The sequence below is a fragment of the Macaca thibetana genome, chromosome 7, assembly GCF_024542745.1.
Source record: "Macaca thibetana thibetana isolate TM-01 chromosome 7, ASM2454274v1, whole genome shotgun sequence".
Lineage (NCBI taxonomy): Eukaryota > Metazoa > Chordata > Mammalia > Primates > Cercopithecidae > Macaca > Macaca thibetana.
In genome coordinates this window covers 126,108,035-126,128,279 of record NC_065584.1, presented here as the reverse complement: position 1 = coordinate 126,128,279, position 20,245 = coordinate 126,108,035, and the positions used below count along the sequence as shown (strand labels likewise).

At 44.8% G+C, this 20,245-nt stretch overlaps 1 protein-coding gene across 19 annotated transcripts in view; it reads right to left on the bottom strand.

The window, feature by feature from the left end:
- Nucleotides 1-20,245, bottom strand: part of MGA (MAX dimerization protein MGA) — a 173,524-nt gene that overhangs the window by 105,750 nt on the left and 47,529 nt on the right. For 11 of the 19 annotated variants that reach the window (XM_050799312.1, XM_050799323.1, XM_050799324.1 and 8 more), the window contains exon 1: nucleotides 2,683-2,798. The exons of 3 other annotated variants lie outside the window; for them this stretch is intronic. The gene's annotated coding sequence lies outside the window, so the exon portion shown is untranslated. Of the gene's footprint in view, nucleotides 1-2,149; nucleotides 2,299-2,682; nucleotides 2,805-20,245 lie in introns of those variants that run through there. 5 more of the 19 variants (XM_050799317.1, XM_050799319.1, XM_050799325.1 and 2 more) reach the window with 3 other exon arrangements.

The following is a 20,245-nucleotide window of genomic DNA, read 5'->3' as shown; positions in this document are numbered from 1 at the left end:
GGAAAATTCACACCAGAAGATATATACACACACAAAACCTATCATAGAAAACATTTTTTAGCTAAGTAATCTGACAAGTTCCATAAATTGTTACAGACTCCCTATTTTAATGTCTTTTCACCAGTGACCTCTTTGGGAAATGTTTATCTACTAAAGCAATGACCCTCATACAACTCACAAAATACACTAGTTTTACTAGTTTCCTAATTCAATGATTTATGTACTGTGCTCAACCCCAAAAATTAGTCACACAAAATCAAAATTCCAAGTCAATACCATGATTTAAAAACACAAATATTCAAATTCTCAACGTTTTCCAAATTGCTACAAACATCTACAACCCTTTCATACAATAAATACAGTAGTATGGCAGGCACCAAGATGTTAGTATATTCCTTAACATAATCCTTCACCACAAGAATATGATTAAGTTAAATTATATTTGTGAAACTCAAATTTCAAGAGAACAGGTTCACTCACATTTCATTTACTAATAAACACTGGGTAAAGAAATTTTAAGTTTTTTAAAAACAGAATGCGGATATAAATATAAGAAAATGATAGCAAATGGTGGCAAAGACAGTAAAATAGCCAACTATTAATACTTTCTTAATCGCTGTTAACCATCATTTGCTTATTTTTACTAATAAATGACACTTGCTATTTATTAAGAACTACTCACTTCGGAACAGACAATATCCTGAGCATTTTATCGTCACAACCTTATAGGGCAAATGTCAAAATATTATCTGAAACACTTTTAGGTTTTAAGGCACAGAATTGCACCTGCCTAAGACAGTACTGCCCCCTTCTCTTCCCAGATACCATCTGTTACTGCTGGCCCCAGGAGTATTTTCTATTGCTAAGAATGGACCCTTAACTACAACTCAGGGCCAACGAGCTGACAGGTCCCTAGCAGTTGGATAAGCAGAATTAGAAGAACTTTTAAGGCAGAAACGGGCTGTAGTCAAACTTGAAGTATGCCAAGGTACCCAGGGCACTGAATTTCCTCAAGTCCTTAACCTGTGTTTCTGTTAAGTGGACTCAAGCCACTTAACCCATACAAACGCTAGAAACAACCGTAGGCGGCAAGAAACACTAGCGCTGTTGCGATACGCAAGAAAGTAAAAGGCTCTCATTGCCTTCCCCAAGAGGAGCAGACGCCGTCGACTATTAATGACCCACAAACCGCCGCTTTTCAACTGCAAAGGACAGCTGGCCAAGAACCACGTGAAAAAATGCCGCAAGGAAAGCTCTTCCGGGGAAGAGGAGTCCCGACAGATCACGTGCAGCCGTCCGGAACCCGAGGATCTCTCTGCGGGACCCAGCCGCATTTTGTTACCTTGGAGACTACAGAACCAGCCACCAGACCCTCCGCGGCCAACCCCCTTCCCAGCAGCCGTCACGCCGCCCCCAGGCACTTTCCCTGCAGCCTAGCCGCGGCATCGTGCCCAAAAAGAACGAACAGAGCAAGCAGTTAACCGGGGACTCAGCCGCATAAGCCTGGCAAGCTCTACAACAACACGCGCGCGGGTGGGCTCGAGACTTCTCATGATCCACGTGTTTGCTCCGGCGAGGCGAACCTTGGGAAAGTTATCTTTCCTCTAAAAGAGTGCACTTTGGTTTCTCATGTTGGTCTGCCATCAGTAACCCCTCCTTTCAGACCTCATTTACCCGGTCCTGCTTCCACCCCAGCCAGAGGAAGAAGGCATTCCCAGGGTTCGAAAGGCAAAGCAAAAATCTATACAGCAAGACGCTACCACTTTGCACTCTCGACCCAGTCTGAAACGATACCTAGTTTCTCCATATTCTTCTGACACACAGATTCCTCAACTTTGGCTACTGGAGCTTTTGGGGGGGGGGGGCGGGAGGGTGCTGTTAATATCCCAGATACCTTGCACTGAGGGCAGAGACCTACTTGACCATTTAACAGAAACAGGAAACCCCATCAACAGAACTAGGTAAAGGCTGCCCCACAGAGGAAAAAAGAAAATAACACCTGCTCTTCCCACCTGTTTTCCCCTCCCTCATTTCTGCACTCACACACCACCGGTCCTTTGTTTACCAAGTCCCCACTCCTACAGCTCACTTCCTCGCCCTTCTTTATTAAACTTGCCGTCCTGCCTCAAACAATCTGGCCGGAAATTACTTGTTAGAAAAGACGTTTGCACAGGTGTCAAAACGCTGCGCCCAGTTCCTCAGAAAAGCGACGCCAACACCGTTTCCCTTGGAGTTCTAGAACCACGAGACCTGGAAGCTAAACTGCAAAGCGCGTAAGCATGGCTCTCGACCTAGAGCCCAGCGCCAGGCTGTAAGTCGTCACGCGGACCGTACCACGCGGAGCGGCACCCCACGCACGCGAGGGCAGGGCCGAGCCATGGGCGCTTCTCACCCCTCCCGCCTCGTGGCCGCTGTCTCTGGCGTCGATGCTCCTAGTTAGGTAGCTGAGCGACGCGGAAGTGAGGCCGGGGACGCGCGCGAGGTGACATGCGCAGCCTCGCTCAGAGACCACAGGCGCGCGCCAAAGGCGGCCCCGCGCAAGGCCCGGCCTGGCGAGGGCGTGCGAAGCTCTCTCAGCAGAACGTTTCTCACGCCGTTCAAATACACAAGAGCTTCAAACTCTCGAAAAACTCCAATCGGGCCAGTACTAAGCGATGCCCTCCACCCAGGCCCGAGAGTTACCGTGCGGGGCGTGGCCGGCCTCACCCGGAGTCCTTCATATCCCGCTGGGGGCGGGTTATTCTGTTCGGTTCGCACACCGTGTGTCCGCTCCAGCTGAAGAGCCTGCGCGCGCGCACCGGACGTCCACGTCACCGCGCACGCGCTCCTACCCGCTCGGAGCCCGCCGCGCAGGCGCAAAAGGAAACGCGAGCAGCACCTCCCTGGCCCCTCCCCCAACACCAGGAGTCCAAACGGCCCCAGAGCAGCAGCAAGACCCTTGGGACCCGCCCCCAGAGTGGAAGCCGCTGCTTTTCCGGGTCCCAGCAACCCAGAAAAGCCTACTGAAGCTTCTAGAATCAAGAAAGGCGAGGCAGGAGGGAGGCACCTAGATTCCTCAGGCTTGCACACGAAGCCTTCGTGGAAACTGTGAAACCAATGCCCGGCGGGCCTTTCTCAACTGTGCCTTTCACCCTTTCCCTAGGGCTCCTAGCCGGCCCCGCCCCGGCCGCGCCCAGCCCCACCCACACGGGGCTCCACAGACCCCCAGCCTCCACAAGCCCGTCAAATGAATCCGAGGTCTTCCTCCCCGGAGTACCGGGGCTTGGACAGCGCCAAAGCATTGGGAAACCTTGAAGCAAAGACCTTGAGAGACGGATGGTCGAATTTACAACATCCACAACCGAAGACGACTAGGAAAATGGGGAGGAGACCGAAAGACTCAGTGAGCAGTTGGAAAGCGAAGAGTTGCCACTAAATTGCCTGATACAAAGATGAAAGATATCTTGATAAAACAGGGAAACGAGAAACTTGCAGGAGTGTGTTATTTGAGCTTTAGTGCCTTGATCCTGTGCATTCAATTTTTGTTTCTTCAAGACATTTAAGCTACGAGGTGCAAAGAAAGTATTACTGAATATCTATTATGTGTCAGGCAGTTGCTGAAGTAAATCAATGGACAGTATTTCTCCCAATCTTCAAAAATTAGTTATCTTTCTCCTTCTGTGCTCCTTACCAGCTGTTCTTTCTTCTGTGCTCCTGACACACCAGTAAAAAGGAAGCATAGTTTCTTAAGAGGCAAAAAAGAAGTAGGGAGTAGGAGAGCAGATTTTGTGGTCAATGATCCAAAACTGCTTTCTTTCATAAGAATTAGCAAGCACTGAGAACCCACTACGTGACATGCTAGGTGACTTAATACAAAACACCATGAAGGAGAATGAGGAGACTATGAGGAAGGAGTCAACAGGAGGAGGCTTATCCAACACTACCGATCTGACCTACTTTTTACTTAGGAAGGATCCTATTTCTCTACACTTTGCTCTTCCTGAGGAGATACACAACAACATGGACAGAAACTGCTGGAATAGTCTGAACTAGAAAACGTGTAGACTACTTTAGAGACTTCTGAAGGCATTCTGAAACCCTAATTCAGGCACCGTCAGCAAGAGCATTCAAGATCCTAGGCAAAATTGAAAAGTAACGGTTTAACACCTTCCTCCTCTTCCCTGACCCCAAGAACCTCTTTCCTACAAGCTGCCCTGTCAGAATCTCCCACCTTACAAAGAATGTCTTCCTCTCAAGGATCTGAAGTTTCCTCAAAAAAATTTCCATTTTCTGGGGAAGAAGTAAATTTATGTTGATTTAGCATTAAAACATATGATCCTAAGGTGTGAATGACTGGTTAACAACCATGCATCCCCAAAGAGACAGGTTAAACCAAATGATCTATCTAACTAGGGGATCTGTGAGGACAACTCGGGAAGAAGGGGAATGGAGATTCTCTTTTGGTACTCTTTCCCTACACCAGGCAAACATACTACTAAATACTAGATACTTAAAACAAAAAACAACAAAAAAATTTAAAACCCTGAATTTTGAAGATTCAGTACTAAATATCTCGGTGGGAGAGGAAAACTATCCATAGTTTTCCAAAGTGGAGTCTGCCTAACCTAGGAAGGTCAGGAGATGTCAAGAATCTGAGGGTCCTATGAGAACTTTTAAGTGTTGTTTTTATATGATATTCTAAAAATCATCATACCACCACATGCATTTCAGAGATCCAGTTTGGATTTACCATCATGCAGGTACCAAGTAACCACCTGTTTTTCTTTTTTATTTTTTGTTTGCTTCAAGTAACCATTTAAATGGTTACATTCAACTTTTAATGCAGTATTCTCATACTGAAATTCTTGGTTGTATACTTTGGATAATGTAAGAAATTTCCTCCTTTAAAAGGCATCCATATATAACCCAAGGTTTAAGAATGCCAAGCTAACTGCTAAAGTGATGCTCCTAAGTTCCACCTTTTTCAGTTATCATCGCTCAACTTACTGGTCCAACCTAACACAAAAGTCTTTGCCTTGATTTTCCTAGGCTGCACGTTCAAGGAGATTTTTCTGAATATTAAGGGGAAGCAAACGAAAAACTAAAGAGAATGCATGTAATTAAACAATCTGGCCTAGAATGTACACAGTTTTGATCCTAGATTGTTCTATAAACCCATAGGAACTATCCCATTTACATGCACACTTTTCCTATTCAGCAAATATCTGAGTGCCTACTATAGGCTAAGGATAGGGGAAAAGCTGGCACCTCATGCACTTTTCAGATGTCTACAGTGGAACGTCAAAGATTGGCACAACTTAAGTAACAGAATCCACCAAGACAAACTTCCTAATCCAATCTATTCAGATCCAGTCCTTTCAGTTCTGATTTCTAAAACATCCTCTCTCGGCCGGGCGCGGTGGCTCAAGCCTGTAATCCCAGCACTTTGGGAGGCCGAGACGGGCGGATCACGAGGTCAGGAGATCGACACCATCCTGGCTAACATGGTGAAACCCCGTCTCTACTAAAAAATACAAAAAACTAGCCGGGCGCGGTGGCGGACGCCTGTAGTCCCAACTACTCGGGAGGCTGAGGCAGGAGAATGGCGTGAACCCGGGAGGCGGAGCTTGCAGTGAGCTGAGATCCGGCCACTGCACTCCAGCCTGGGCGGCAGAGCGAGACTCCGTCTCAAAATAAATAAATAAATAAATAAATAAATAAATAAATAAATAAAACATCCTCTCTCAACTGACAAAAAGACCTCACTCTTCAGATGAAACCACTACCATGAACAAACTCCTGGACTATGGCCTTGTTTAAATATCAATATAATAAAGAACATTCATAAAATAAGGGCTACATACAGAACGAGTTGCAAAAGATGCTTGTTTTGTTTTTACAAAAAGTCCTTCGGCCAGGTGCGGTGGCTCACGCCTGTAATCCCAGCACTTTGGGAGGCCAAGGCAGGCAGATTGCCTAAGGTCAGGAGTTGGAGACCAGTCTGGTCAACATGGTGAAACTCTGTCTCTACTAAAAATACAAAAAAATTAGCCAGGCATGGTGGCATGCGCCCATAATCCCAGCCACACAGGAGGCTAAGGCAGGGGAATTGCTTGAACCAGGGAGGTGGAGGTTGCAGTGAGCCGAGATCGCGCCACTGCACTCCAGCCTGAACAACTGAGCAAGACTCCATCTCCAAAAAAAAAAAAAAAAAAAGCCCTTCACTAGCCAACCTGAAAACTTAGGTCTTAGGCAGAGGGTAAAAAGAGAATCATAGACAACTCTATCCTCGCCCACCATTTAGTACAACAACTGAAATCAAATCATGCTGAGGGGCAAAGTATGATTGCCTCCAATATCTGTAATGAAGGAATTAAGGAATTAAAAATTAAGGATTTAAGGAATTAAAAATGGCAAGATTTCTGCCTTTAAGGAGCTAATAATCTACCCAAAGAAGAACTTTTAAGACTTTCTGGGCTGGGCGCAGTGGCTCATGCCTGTAATCCCAGCACTTTGGGAGGCAGAGGCAGGTGGATCACATGAACCCAGGAGTTCAAAACCAGCCTGGACAACATAGTAAGAACCCATCTCTGCAAAATATTAAAAAATTAGCCAAGTGTGGTGGTGCCTGCAGTCCCAGCTACTCAGGAGGCTGAAGTGAGAGAACTGCTTGACCCCAGGAGGTCGAGGCTACAGTGAGCTGTGATTGTGCCACTGCACTCCAGTCTGGGCAACGAAGTGAGACCTACCCCCCAACCCCATCTCTTAAAAAGTTTCTTAATCAGCATAGTAATATGATTAAAACCATGTTTTAGAAAATGCTAAGAGAAGGGAGGATGAAAAGAAGGACAGAAATGTTGTAGAATATAACCAACATTCATTAAGAAACACCCAGTGGCTCATGCCTATAATCCCAGAACTTTGGGAGGCTGAGGCAGGATGGACTGTTTGAGCTCAGGATTTCGAGAGCAGCCTGGGCAACATGGCAAGTCCCTGTCTCTACCAAAAATACAAAAAAAAAAAAAATTAAAAATTTTAAAAAATAGCTGTGCCTAGGCCGGGCGCGGTGGCTCAAGCCTGTAATCCCAGCACTTTGGGAGGCCGAGACGGGCGGATCACAAGGTCAGGAGATCGAGACCATCCTGGCGAACACGGTGAAACCCCGTCTCTACTAAAAATACATAAAAAACTAGCTGAGCGAGGTGGCGGGCGCCTGTAGTCCCAGCTACTCGGGAGGCTGAGGCAGGAGAATGGCGTGAACCCGGGAGGCGGAGCTTGCAGTGAGCTGAGATCCGGCCACTGCACTCCAGCCTGGGCGACAGAGCGAGCCTCTGTCTCAAAAAAAAAAAAAAAAAAAAAAAGCTGTGCCTGGTGGTGTACACCTATGGTCCCAGCTACTCAGGAGGGTGAGGTGGGAGGACTGCTTAAACCCAGGGGGTAGAAGTTGCGATGAGTCAAGATTACGCCACTGTACTCCAGCCTGGGTGACAGAGTGACAGAGAGAAAGAGTGACAGAGTGAGAGAGAGGAAAGAGGGGAGAGGGAGAAAAACACCATTCCTTCTTGCTGCCCCACATCTCAAGCCCACATAACCACGTTCCTTACCCTTGCCTAAGAAGACGGCCCCAGATAACGCTATTCACCCTTCATACTTAAGTTTAAATGTATTTTCTTCAAGACACTTGCCCTAACTCCCATGATCAGGTAAGGTCTCCCAGTTACATGCTCTCATAGTACCCTGTTATTTCTTTATAGCATTTACCACAACTGTGTTATTTTTAAAACCATGTATTAATGTGTCTTCCCCATTAGACCATTAGCTCCACTCTATTCTAGTGCTTATCACAATGCCTGGAATAGGGTGGACACATATTTGTTGAATAAATAAATAGAAAACCATAGATCCTCATTTTTTAGGCAAGTCTAAATATCAAATATTCAGTGTCCAACAATATGGGGTGTCCAACAATATGGGGCTTGGAAAACAGGGTCATAATACATACTGAAGTTATATTAAGCAGTTACATCCCTGGCTTTGGCCAACATTTCCCAAAGGGGTAGAGTTGTGATTTTAAAAAACTAGCACCCAGTGACTGTAAACTAGTTCAACCATTGTGGAAGACAGTGTGGCGATTCCTCAAGGATCTAGAACTAGAAATACCATTTGATCCAGCAATCCCATTACTGGGTATATACCCAAAGGATTATAAATCATGCTGCTATAAAGACGCATGCACACGTATGTTTATTGCAGCACTATTCACAATAGCAAAGACTTGGAACCAACCTAAATGCCCATCAATGATAGACTGGATTAAGAAAGTGTGGCACATATACACAATGGAATACTGTGCAGCCATAAAAAAGGATGAGTTCACATCCTTTGTAGGGACATAGATGAAACTGGAAATCATCATTCTCAGCAAACTATCACAAGGACAGAAACAAAACACCCCATGTTCTCACTCACAGGTGGGAATTGAACAATGAGAACGTTTGGACACAGGGTGGGGAACATCACACACTGGGGTCTGTTGTGGGATGGCAAGCGGAGAGGGATAGCATTAGGAGATACGCCTAATGTAAATCACCAGTTAATGGGTGCAGCACACCAACATGGCACATGTATACATATGTAACAAACCTGCACGTTGTGCACATGTACCCTAGAACTAAAATATTAAAAAAAAAAAAAAAAAACTAGCACCCAGTGACTCTTATCCCAAATCATTTCTCTTTAGGGGAATGGATAAATGTTGACAGGGCAGATACTTGAGGAGATACAAATATTTTTCTAGGAAAGTCTTACTGACTGCCCATTGACTGGATACAGTCTGCCCTCTATCTGTGGGTTCCAAATCCACAGATTAAACCAATCGTGGATCAAAAATATGTGGAAAAAATTTAAAAATGACAATACAATAATAAAAATAAAATAGTATAACTATTTACAAAGCATTTAAATTATACTAGGTATTATAAGTAATCTAAAGATTATTTAAAGTATACGGGAGAGGCCAGACACGGTGGCTCACGCCTGTAATCCCAACTCTTCCAGAGGCCGAGGTGGGCAGATCACTTAAGGTCAGGAGTTCGAGATCAGCCTTGCCAACATAGCAAGTTTCCACTAAAAATACAAAAATTAGCCAGGCATGTAATCCCAGCTACTCGGGAGGCTGAGGCACAAGAATTGCTTGAACTCAGGAGGCGGAGGTTGCAGTGAGCTGACATCCTGCCACTGCACTCCAGCCTGGGTGAAAGAGCAAGACTCTGTCTCAAAAAAAAAAAAAAAAAAAGTAAATTAAAAAAAATAAAGTATATGGGAGGACATACATGGGTTACATGCAAATACTATGCCATTTTATAGAAGAGACTTGAGCATCTGAGGATTTGGGTATCCTGCGGGGGCGGGGATCTTGGAACCAATCCCCCACAGATACTGAGGGACAACTGTGTTACCTAGAAAATCAACAAAAACAAAGAGATCCTTAGAATAAAATGAAAAAAATGTTATGATACCATCTGGTAATAGAAGCAACAAGCTGTAATAGAGACCACCATCTGTTATATATTCATCTATAAGAAAAAATAGCAAATATATTAAAGAAAGGACACTTTAGTAACAGTGAATTTGTTTTACTAAATTCTAAAGGGAAAATGTCAGGCACAGTGGCTCACGCCTGTAATCCCAGTATTTTGGGAGGAGGAGGTGGAAGGATCGCTTGAGTCCAACAGTTTGAGACCAGCCTAGATAACACAGTGGCACTCCATCTTTATTTAAAAGATGGCACAGTGGCTCATGCCTGTAATCTCATCACTTTGGAATTAGGCAAAAATCAAGAAGAAGCCTATGAGAGAAGAATATACTGGAAAATTGTTTGCAAATGCATACGAAAGAAGCCATCCTTACTTTACATGAAAGGCAATACTGCCTCAGGGAAAAGAGCTATGGTGGTCAACACAGGAATTCCCCAGCTATTAGACATCAGAGACCAGAAAGATATCCCAAAAAAGTATTTATTATTATTATTTTTTTTTTTTTTTTTTTTTTTTTGAGACGGAGTCTCGCTCTGTCACCCAGGCTGGAGTGCAGTGGCCAGATCTCAGCTCACTGCAAGCTCTGCCTCCCGGGTTCACGCCATTCTCCTGCCTCAGCCTCCTGGGTAGCTGGGACTACAGGTGCCCGCCACCACACCCGGCTAGTTTTTTTTTTGTATTTTTTAGTAGAGACGGGGTTTCACCGTGTTTGCCAGGATGGTCTCGATCTCCTGACCTTGTGATCCGCCCGCCTCGGCCTCCCAAAGTGCTGGGATTACAGGCGTGAGCCACCGCGCCCGGCCAAAAAAAGATCATTTTAAGATTAAAAACCACTGGAAAGAACATCTCATTATAATAGTCTTATTTTTAATACACTTAGATAGATGAAAAATTCACTACATTGTCCTTATTCTGTGATATACCACTGAAAACTTATTTGCAGACAGGTATTTAGAAATGCCTGATCAGCCATACATCAGCCTCCCTAGACAGCTAAGATTTGCTATTCATAGAAGAAAATATATACAACAGGACTGTGATGGGGTATAAGTCACTTTGCCAAGAAGTCAAGAGTCAGCTTCTCCTCATCAGTAACAATACCGAAGAAGATATTAGCCAAGAGACATCTCAGTCGAGACCAAAGGACAGCCACAAGATTAAGAAGCTACTTTGGGAATCAGGGTGGGAGAGACACTGAAAACAGGAAAGCCTTTATGGTGGGGCAAGATCCTGGAACTTTGGTAATGGTACAGAACAGTGTAGTGAAACCAAGGTCAAACAGACCCACCCAATCACCACATAACTAGGAAAAACTGTGGAACACATGGTGGCAAAGGAAGAGGCAGGTTAAGTTACACTTAGTTTAAACCTAGGCTCCAGGCATATCACATATATGAGGAAAAAAGGTGGGGGAAACTTGTTTTATTGGAAAAGTAAACCTAATGGGGTTTTTTTTTGTTTTTTTTTTTTAAGGGACGGGGGTCTCACTCTGTCTCTCAGGCTGGATGGAGTGCAGTGGTATGATCACGGCTCACTGAAGCTTCAATCTCCTGGGCTCAAGTGATGCTCCTTCCTCAGCCTCCTGAGTAGCTGGGATTACAGGCCATGCCACCACAACTGGCTAATTTTCTTTTTTTTTTTTTTTAATGTAGAGATAGGGTCTTGCTAGGTTGAATTTTAAATATTACTTCAAAATAAATAAATATTCAAAATGTTTTATAATCTTGACCTTTACTAAAATTGTTAGCTGTGATCTAAACACTGGAGGGCAGGGGAACACCTGTTTTTTGTGTGTGGTTTTTTTTTTTTTTTTTTGAGATGGAATCTCGCTCTGTCACCCAGGCTGGAGTGCAATGGCATGATCTCTGCTCACTGCAACCTCCGCCTCCCGGGTTCAAGCAATTCTCCTGCCTCAGGGAGTAGCTGGGATTACAGGCGCCAGCCACCTCACCCTGCTAATTTTTTTATATATTTAGTAGGGACAGGGTTTCACCATCTTGGCCAGGCTGGTCTCGAACTCCTGACCTCAGGTGATCCACCTGCCTCAGCCTCTCAAAGTGCTGGGATTACAGGCGTGAGCCACCGCACCCAGCTACACCTGTTTTAAAAAGAGGAAAAAAGCTGTATGTAAATAGAGAACATAAAGATTATTCAAGTAACTTGAATGCAGTGCAAATTGTATGTATATAGATTATAAATTGTAGCGATTATATACAGGCACTATTTTTCATCTCATGATTAGTTCCACTTTACATTCTTGGGGTTATCTATCCTTATTAGCGTAAGTAAATAAGGCTACAATGAGTTAAACGAGTATTTATTATGCATCAACTATGTGCTAAGCCCTAAAACTAGGGAAAATGAATAAACAAAAACAAGTCCCCTCAAAAAGCTCAAGCTCTGATTGAAAAGACAGAATAATCATATTGAAAAACTGTAGTTGGTAGTGTGGAAAAACCTCTGAGAACACTATAGAAACATACAAAATCTACAAAGGGTATGAAGTCTCAGCACTTGGGGAGGCCAACACAGGAGAATCACTTGAGGCCAGAAGCTAGAGACCAGCCTGGCAACACAGTAAGACCCTGTCTCTCAAAAAAAAAAACACAACATTTAATTAGCTGAATGTGGTGGTGCATGCCTGTAGTCCTAGCTACTCAGAGACTGAGGTGGGAGGATCATTTGAGCCCAGGAGTTTGAGGCTTCAGTGAACTATGACTGCACCACTAAACTCTAGCCTAGGCATCAGAGCGAAAGGAGAGGAGAGGGGAGAAGGGAGACGGAAGAGGGGAGAAGGGAGAGGCGAAAGAGGAGAGGGAAGCGGAGGGCAGAGGGGAGGGGAGAAAGAGGAGAGGAGAGGAAAGAAGAGGGGAAAGAGGGAGCTGTATGCAGCCTAGGGATTTGGTGCCCTTCATCCCAGCCACTCTGGTTGTGGCTGAAAGGGGCCAACGTAGAGCTTGGGCCATGGCTTCAGAGGGTGGAAGCTCCATGCCTTGGCAGCTTCCATGTGGTGTCGAGCCTGTGGGTGCACAAAAGTCAAGAATTGAAGTTTGGGACCCTCCGCCTGGATTTCAGATTTATGGAAACGCCTGGAAGCCCAGGCAGAAGTTTGCTGCAGGGACGGGACTCTCATGGTGAGCCTCTGCTAGGGCAGTGCAGAAGGGAAATGTGGAGTCGGAGCCCCCACACAGAGTTCCTACTGGGGCACTGCCTAGTGGAGCTGTGAGAAGAGGGCCACCATCCTCCAGACCTCAGAATGGTAGATCCACTGACAGCTCACACAATGTGCCTGGAAAAGGCATAGACACTGAACACCAGCCGGTGAAAGCAGCCACGAAGGAGGCTGTACCCTGTAAAGCCACAGGGGCAGAGCTGCCCAAGGCCATGGGAACCCACCTCTTGCATCAGCATGACCTGGATGTGAGACTTGGAGTCAAAAGAGATCATTTTGGAGTTTTAAGATTTGACTGCCCTGCTGGATTTCTGACTTCCATGGGCCCTGTAACCCCTTTGCTTTGACCAATTTCTCCCATTTGGAATGACTGTATTTTCCCAATAACCTGTACCCCCATTGTATCTAGGAAGTAACTAGCTTGCTTTTGATTTTACAGGCTCATAGGCAGAAGGGACTTGCCTTGTCTCAGATGAAACTTTGGACTGTGGACTTTTTGGTTAATGCTGAAATGAGTTAAGACTTTGGGGGACTGTTGGGAAGGCATGATTGGTTTTGAAATGTGAGGACATCAGATTTTGAGGGGCCAGAGGTGGAATGATATAGTTTGACTCTGTCCCCACCCAAATCTCATCTTGAGTTGTACTGCCATAATTCCAACATGTAGTGGGAGGAAGCCAGTGGGAGAGAATTGAATCACGGGGGCAGTTCCCCCATACTGTTCTCATGGTAGTGAGTAAGTCTTATGAGATCTGATGGGTTTATCAGGGGCTTCTGCTTTTGTATCTTCCTCATTTTTCTCTTGTCGCTGCCATGTAAGAAGTGCCTTTCACCTCCTGCCATAATTTTGAGGCCTCCCCAGCCATGTGAAACTGTGTAATTAAACCTCTTTTTCTTTCCAAAAAAAAAAAAAAAAAAAAAAAGAAGAGAGGGGAAAGAAATTATAGGCTCACGCCTGTAATCCCAGCACTTTGGGAGGCTGAGGCAGGTGGATCACAAGGTCAGGAGATCGAGACTATCCTGGCTAACACGTGAAACCCCGTCTCTACTAAAAATACCAAAAAAAAAACCCAAAACATTAGCCGGGCGTGGTGGTGGGAGCCTGTAGCCCCAGCTACTCGGGAGGCTGAGGCAGGAGAATGGCATGAACCCGGAGCTTGCAGTGATCCAACATGGCGCCACTGCACTCCAGCCTGGGTGACAGAGCGAGACTCCATCTGGGAAAAAAAAAAAAAAAAAAAAAAAAAAAAGGGTGGGGGAGAAGAGGAGAGGGGGGGGAGGGGGGGGAGGAGGAAGTGGGGAAGGGAAAGGGAAGGAAGAGAGAGAGGGAGAGGGGAGAGGAGAGGGAGGGGAGAGGAGAGGGAAGGAAGAGGAGAGGGAGGAGAGAGAAGAGGTGACAGGAGGGAAGAGGGGAAAACAGGGGAGGGGGAGAGGAGAAGGGAAAGGAGAAGGGGAGGGGAGAGCAGGAGGGGAGAGGAGAAGGGAAGAGGAGAAGGGGAGGGGAGAAGGGGAGGGGAGAGGAGAAGGGAAGGGGAGGGGAGACGAGAAGGGGAGGAGAGAGGAGAAGGGAAGGGGGAAAGGGCAAGGGAGGGGGAAGGGGGAGGGGAGGGGGGAGGAGGGGGGAGGAGGGGGGAGGAGGGGGGAGGAGGGAGGGGAGGGGGAAGGGGGAGGAGGGGGGAGAAGGGAAGGTAGGGGGAAGGGGGAGGAGGGGGAGGAGGGAGGGTAGGGGGAAGGGGGAGGAGGGAGGGTAGGGGTAAGGGGGAGGAGGGAGGGGAGGGGGGAGGGGAGAAGGGAGGGGGAGGGGAGGGGGAGGGGAGAGGAGAAGGGAAGGGGGAAGCGGTGGGGGGGGAAGGGGGAGGAAGGGGAAGAAAGAAAAGAAAGGGGACTTTACAAAGAAGAAGAGACTTTTCAGCTGACTCTTGAAGGAGAAATAAAATTAATGAGAGAGAAAGTGGAGGAAGACATTGCAATCAGTGGCTATGTAGTAAACAAACAATGAATTACAATAAATTATCCAGAACTTGGAGATAGGGCTGCCTTTATAAGAGTAAAACACTAGGCCGGGCAAGGTGGCTCAAGCCTGTAATCCCAGCACTTTGGGAGGCCGAGACGGGCGGATCACGAGGTCAGGAGATCGAGACCATCCTGGCTAACACAGTGAAACCCCGTCTCTACTAAAAATACAAAAACTTAGCCGGGCGAGGTGGCAGGCGCCTGTAGTCCCAGCTACTCGGGAGGCTGAGGCAGGAGAATGGCGTGAACCCGGGAGGCGGAGCTTGCAGTGAGCTGAGATCCGGCCACTGCACTCCAGCCTGGGTGACAGAGCGAGACTCCGTCTCTCAAAAAAAAAAAAAAAAAAAAAAAAAAAAAAGAGTAAAACACTAAAGATCAAAACAAGAGACAAAATTAAAACCAAGTAAGATCAGTAAACTTACCTCCTAAGTACTATGGTCTGAATCTGTACCCAGAAAGTTCCTGCATTGGAAACTTAATTTCCAACACAACAGTTGGGAGGTGGGGCCTAGTAAGGAGTGACTGGGTCATGAGGTCCGGGCCCTCATGAATTGATTAATGTTGCTATCACAGGAGTGGGTTAGTTATCTCAAGAGTAGGTTGTTATAAAGTGAGTCCTGCCCCTGGTGTCCCCCTCTATCTCACATGCTCCCTTCTGCCTTCCACCATTCAATGACCCTCATCAGATCCCAGTGTCATACTCTTGGACTTCCCAGCCTCCAGAACTGTGAGCCAAATAAACTTCTATTGTTTATAAACTACCCACTCTGTGGTATCCTATTATAGCAGAAGAAAATGAACTAAGACCAGATGAAAATAACCTAGGTTACTTGGAAATGGGCTTGGACATTTGGAAAATATGTATCCAATCTACAAGTCCATGATGTTAATGATATATTTTCACTCTTTTGAACATTTAGATCCCTACTCTGCACTATCAAATATTTATAAGAGGTACACAAAAGGAAAACTATAGGGCCAGGCACAGTGGCTCATGCCTGTAATCTCAGCACTTTCGGAGGCTATGAGAAGCAGATCACTTGAGGTCAGGAGTTTGAGACTAGCCTGGCCAACATGGTGAAACCCTATCTCTACTAAAAATACAAAAGTTGGCCAGGCATGGTGGCGCACGCCTGTAATTCCATTTACTCCATTTACTCGGGAGGCTGAGACACATGATGTTGCTTGAACCAGGGAGGTAGATGTTGCAGTGAGCTAAGATTGCACCACTGCACTCCAGTCTAGGCGATGGAGTGAGACTCTGTCTCAAAAAAAAAAAAAAAAAAAAAATTAAAATTAAGAAAAACTATAGAAGCACAGTGATAGGAGGAACTGTAACTGAGGTATCAAGTAAGGCTTAGTGTTAAAGAATGTCTAGAAGTTGACAAAGCAGACAAGGGAAGGAAAGACATTCTAAGGAGAAGGAACCGCTTATGCCAAGGCACATGACAAAAAAGAACAGAGTATTCATTAATTCCTCAAGTCAAACATCTATTGAGCACTTACCATGTACATATCCTGGAACACAAAGACATGATTCCTACCCTCAAAAGCTTACAATCCATTATCAGACAACTATTATCAGATAACCAATACTCGATGACAGCAAAGAATAAAGAAAGCTACTGGCTCTGTGCCTGGGGTGTAATGGAAGCACAAACAAAAAGCAGCTAAATTATACTGCGGGATCATAGAATAATTCTCATAGGAAGTAAAGAATTCCTTTGGTTACTGGTTAACGTGGTGTGGAAGGCTGGGTGTGGTGGCTCACGCCTGTACTCCCAGCACTTTGGGAGGCCGAGGTGGGCAGATCACCTGAGGTCAGGAGTTCAAGACCAGCCTGGCCAACATGGCGAAACCCTGTCTCTACTAAAAATACAAAAATTAGCCAGGTGTGGTGGCGGGTGCTTATAATCCCAGCTACTTAAGAGGCTGAGGCAGGAGAATCACTTGAACCTGGGAGGCAGAGGTTGCAGTGAGCTGAAATCGCACTATTGCACTCCAGCCTGGGCGACACAGCGAGACTCCAGCTCAATAAACAAACAAAATGGTGTGGAAGATGACAAGACTAGAACCCAGTAAGATTTTTCTCCATATCCATCTACATATCCTCCTCTCCCTTCCTTCTACATCAAGTCAATCATCAAATCTGCCTGTTGATTCTACATCACTGACCTTCCTGACCATGATAAGCTGTCAAAACACCACGTATCTGTTCTCCCTAGAACTTATACAGGTCTATTTTTTATATTTATTTGTATAATTGTCTTCTCTCTCCTGTTCATCCCATCCCTACAAACTATAGACTTTATGTCCTTGTTTTTTTTCTTTCTTTCTTTCTTTTTGAGACAGAGTCTCACTCTGTCCCCCAGGCTGGAGTGCAGTGGCGTGATCTCGGCTCACTTGCAACCTCTGCCACCCAGGTTCAAGCAATTCTCTGCCTCAGCCTCCCAAGTAGCTGGGATTATAGGTTCCTGCCACCATGACCAGCTAATTTTTGTATTTTTAGTAGAGACAAGGTTTCACCATCTTGGCCAGGCTGGTCTTGAACTCCTGACCTCATGATCCACCCGCCTCGGATTCCCAAAGTGCTAGGATTACAGGCATGAGCCACTGCACACAGCCTGTATGTCCTTTTTAACCTCTACATTGTACCCTCAGATTCTATCAATGGTACCTGGCACACAGAAGCACTCAATTTAAAACATTTTGAACCCACACACTTCATTCCACCTCCATGCATCACCCTAGTCCAAACCACCAGCAGCTCTTACTCAGACTACTACAACAGACTTTTCTTTTCTCTCTCTAGGCCCTCATTATGGCTCTCCTCTAATCCATTCTCCACACAGTATGAAGGGACCCTTTCAAAACATAAATCAGTTCCTGCCATTTCTGCCATTTTTAACGTTCCATTAGCTTCCCATTTCATTTAGAATAAAATCTAACCTCCTTGATATGGCCTACAGATCTCTGCGTTCACATAATTCTCCCCATTACACATCATACTCCAGGTACAATGACCTTCTATTTCTGAAATGCTCCAAACACTTTCTCAGAGAAGGACTCTTACACTGCCTTTTCTATTTGCCTGAAACGCTTTGCTTCCAGTCCCCACAAACCTTCACCTGGGAAACACCTATACATCCTACCAGTTTGTCTAAATATCACTCCCTTAGCAATCCTATCCCTACTCCCTAATTTAAATTCTCTCTCAAAGTACCCTGTTCTATTCCTTCATAGTACTTATCAAAATGTATAATTATTTACTTATGATTATTCAATGTCTCCTCCATGAATAAAAGCTAACATATATAGAGCATTGGCCATATATTAACTCATTTAATCCTAATAACCAGTGAAGCAGGCTGATGATGAAACTAAAAGGTTAAGTTAAAGGTTAAACAGAGAGGTTAAGTAATTTGTTCAAGGTCACAAAGCAGTAAGGATTCAAAACTCAACCCAGATACTATGGCTCCAAAGTTCACACTTTTAATCACTATGCTATAGAGTAAGCTTTGAGAGAACTGAATAACCATGTCTATTTTGTGCATCACTGCATATTCAAGTCAGGTGCCAGATATGAAGTAAGCATTCATGTATTTGCAGAATGAATTTGTTAGTAAATAATTAAGAGGCAAATAATATTTAGAGGCATTAGGGAGAGGAATAAGAATAAAATGGGTTAGAGGCTATCATGATAGTGTCAATTTTGGACAAACTGAATTAAAGGCAGTTCAGGAACATCTTAATATGTGTTTAATTAGAATACCACAGGGATTCCATGGAGGGGCTGAAAGAGGTCCAGGAACACCCTAAAACAATATGCAAAATTTAGTATGCAGTGCACTTTTCTGGGAAGAGAGATATACCTTAATCAGATTATTAAGGGAGTATGTAATCCCCCAACATATTTAGGAACCATTGATCTAAGTGGAAATGTCCAGTAGACATTGGAGATAAAAACGGTGAACTTTAGCTAAATACAAAGATTTGGGAAGTAACTAAAGCCAGGGGTTTGAAAAAGCCCAAAAATGTAGAGTCAAATATTTCAGAGGGTTATGGTCAGAATAGACATTTAGAGGACAGGTGGTGAAAAAAGAATCTAGGAAAAAGGAAGAGAAGAGTAGTCACAGAAATAAGAGAAAAATAGATGAAAGTAGAATTACAGAAGCTAAGGAGGGAGAATGTCTTGAAGAACAAGGAAGTGGCAGGGCCTCATAACCAAGGAGTCAAGGATTTAACAACAGAAAAATGTATTCCAAGAACTACACAGTTTCGTAAGTGGAGTAGTACAACAGAACAGTCACATATGCAAGGAGAGGAAGTAAATGAGTATCAGGGTCTAGTGCTCAGCACAGAGAGTCATACTGAAGAAATAGATTGGAAAATCAATGTATTTCAAACTACAAATGTGAGTGCAATTATTCAGGTAGCACATAGGGAGGTGCGGCTCTGATCTGGAATCTACGAATGAGCTTGCAGGCAGATGTCCTGTGAAACTCCTAAAATTTTAAGCAGAAGTTTGTGTAAGGTACATACAAGCAATTTTTGACAAAGGGTCCATAAATTTTATCAATTTTCCCAAGAGGTGTATGACCCAACAAAAGGTAAAGAACCATAGAAGCTGAATGAGAAAAGAGAGCCAAGCTAGAAAATAGCCCTGGAGAACATCAACATATAAAAAAAACCTGAAGCTTATCCAATGGAAATAACAAATCTGAAGAAGTAAGTTGTACACGGAAGAGAGGCAGTCTGCATGGATTTCAGACATTTTTTACTTGTCATCATATATGCTCTATAAATATTTCTCTAACTTTTCTGACTGTGACTCATTAAAACTACATTGCTAACCAGTGTACACATACAGGTTGCAGAAATAATTTTCTAGTAACCTGGAACGACACCAATACAGGTCCCCATCAACTTACAGTGGAGGTGATATCGCAATTAACCCATCATAATTGAAAATCTCATTAAGTCAAAAATGCATTTTTGGCAGTGGGGGGCGGGAATGGAGTCTCATTCTGTTGCCCAGGCTGCAGTACAGTGGCGCCATCTCAGCTCACTGCAACCTCCACCTCCCAGGTTCAAGCAATTCTCCCTCTAGTGGCTCACGCCTGTAATCTCAGAACTTTGGGAGACCAAGGTGGGTGGATCACTTGAGGCCAGGAGTTCGAGACCAACCTGGCCAACATGGCGGACCACCCCCCCCCACCACTAAAAATACAAAAATTAGGCATGGTGGTGCACACCTGTTATCCCAGCTACTGGGGAGGCTGAGGCATGAGAATCACTTGAACTTGGGAGGCAGAGATTGCAGTGAGCCGAGATCATGCCATTGCACTCCAGCCTCAGCAATAGAGCAAGACTTCATCTCCAAAAAAAAGAAAAATAGAAAAAAATTAATAAATATTAATAAACAAAATAAAATGGAATATCTCCTCACAGCTAAATTTCTTCACAGAAATAAAAACTAAAAATGAGGATACAACGAAAGTAAGCTTCTGAATATCACCTCTGTTAGCCAAGCAAGGAAAGTCAC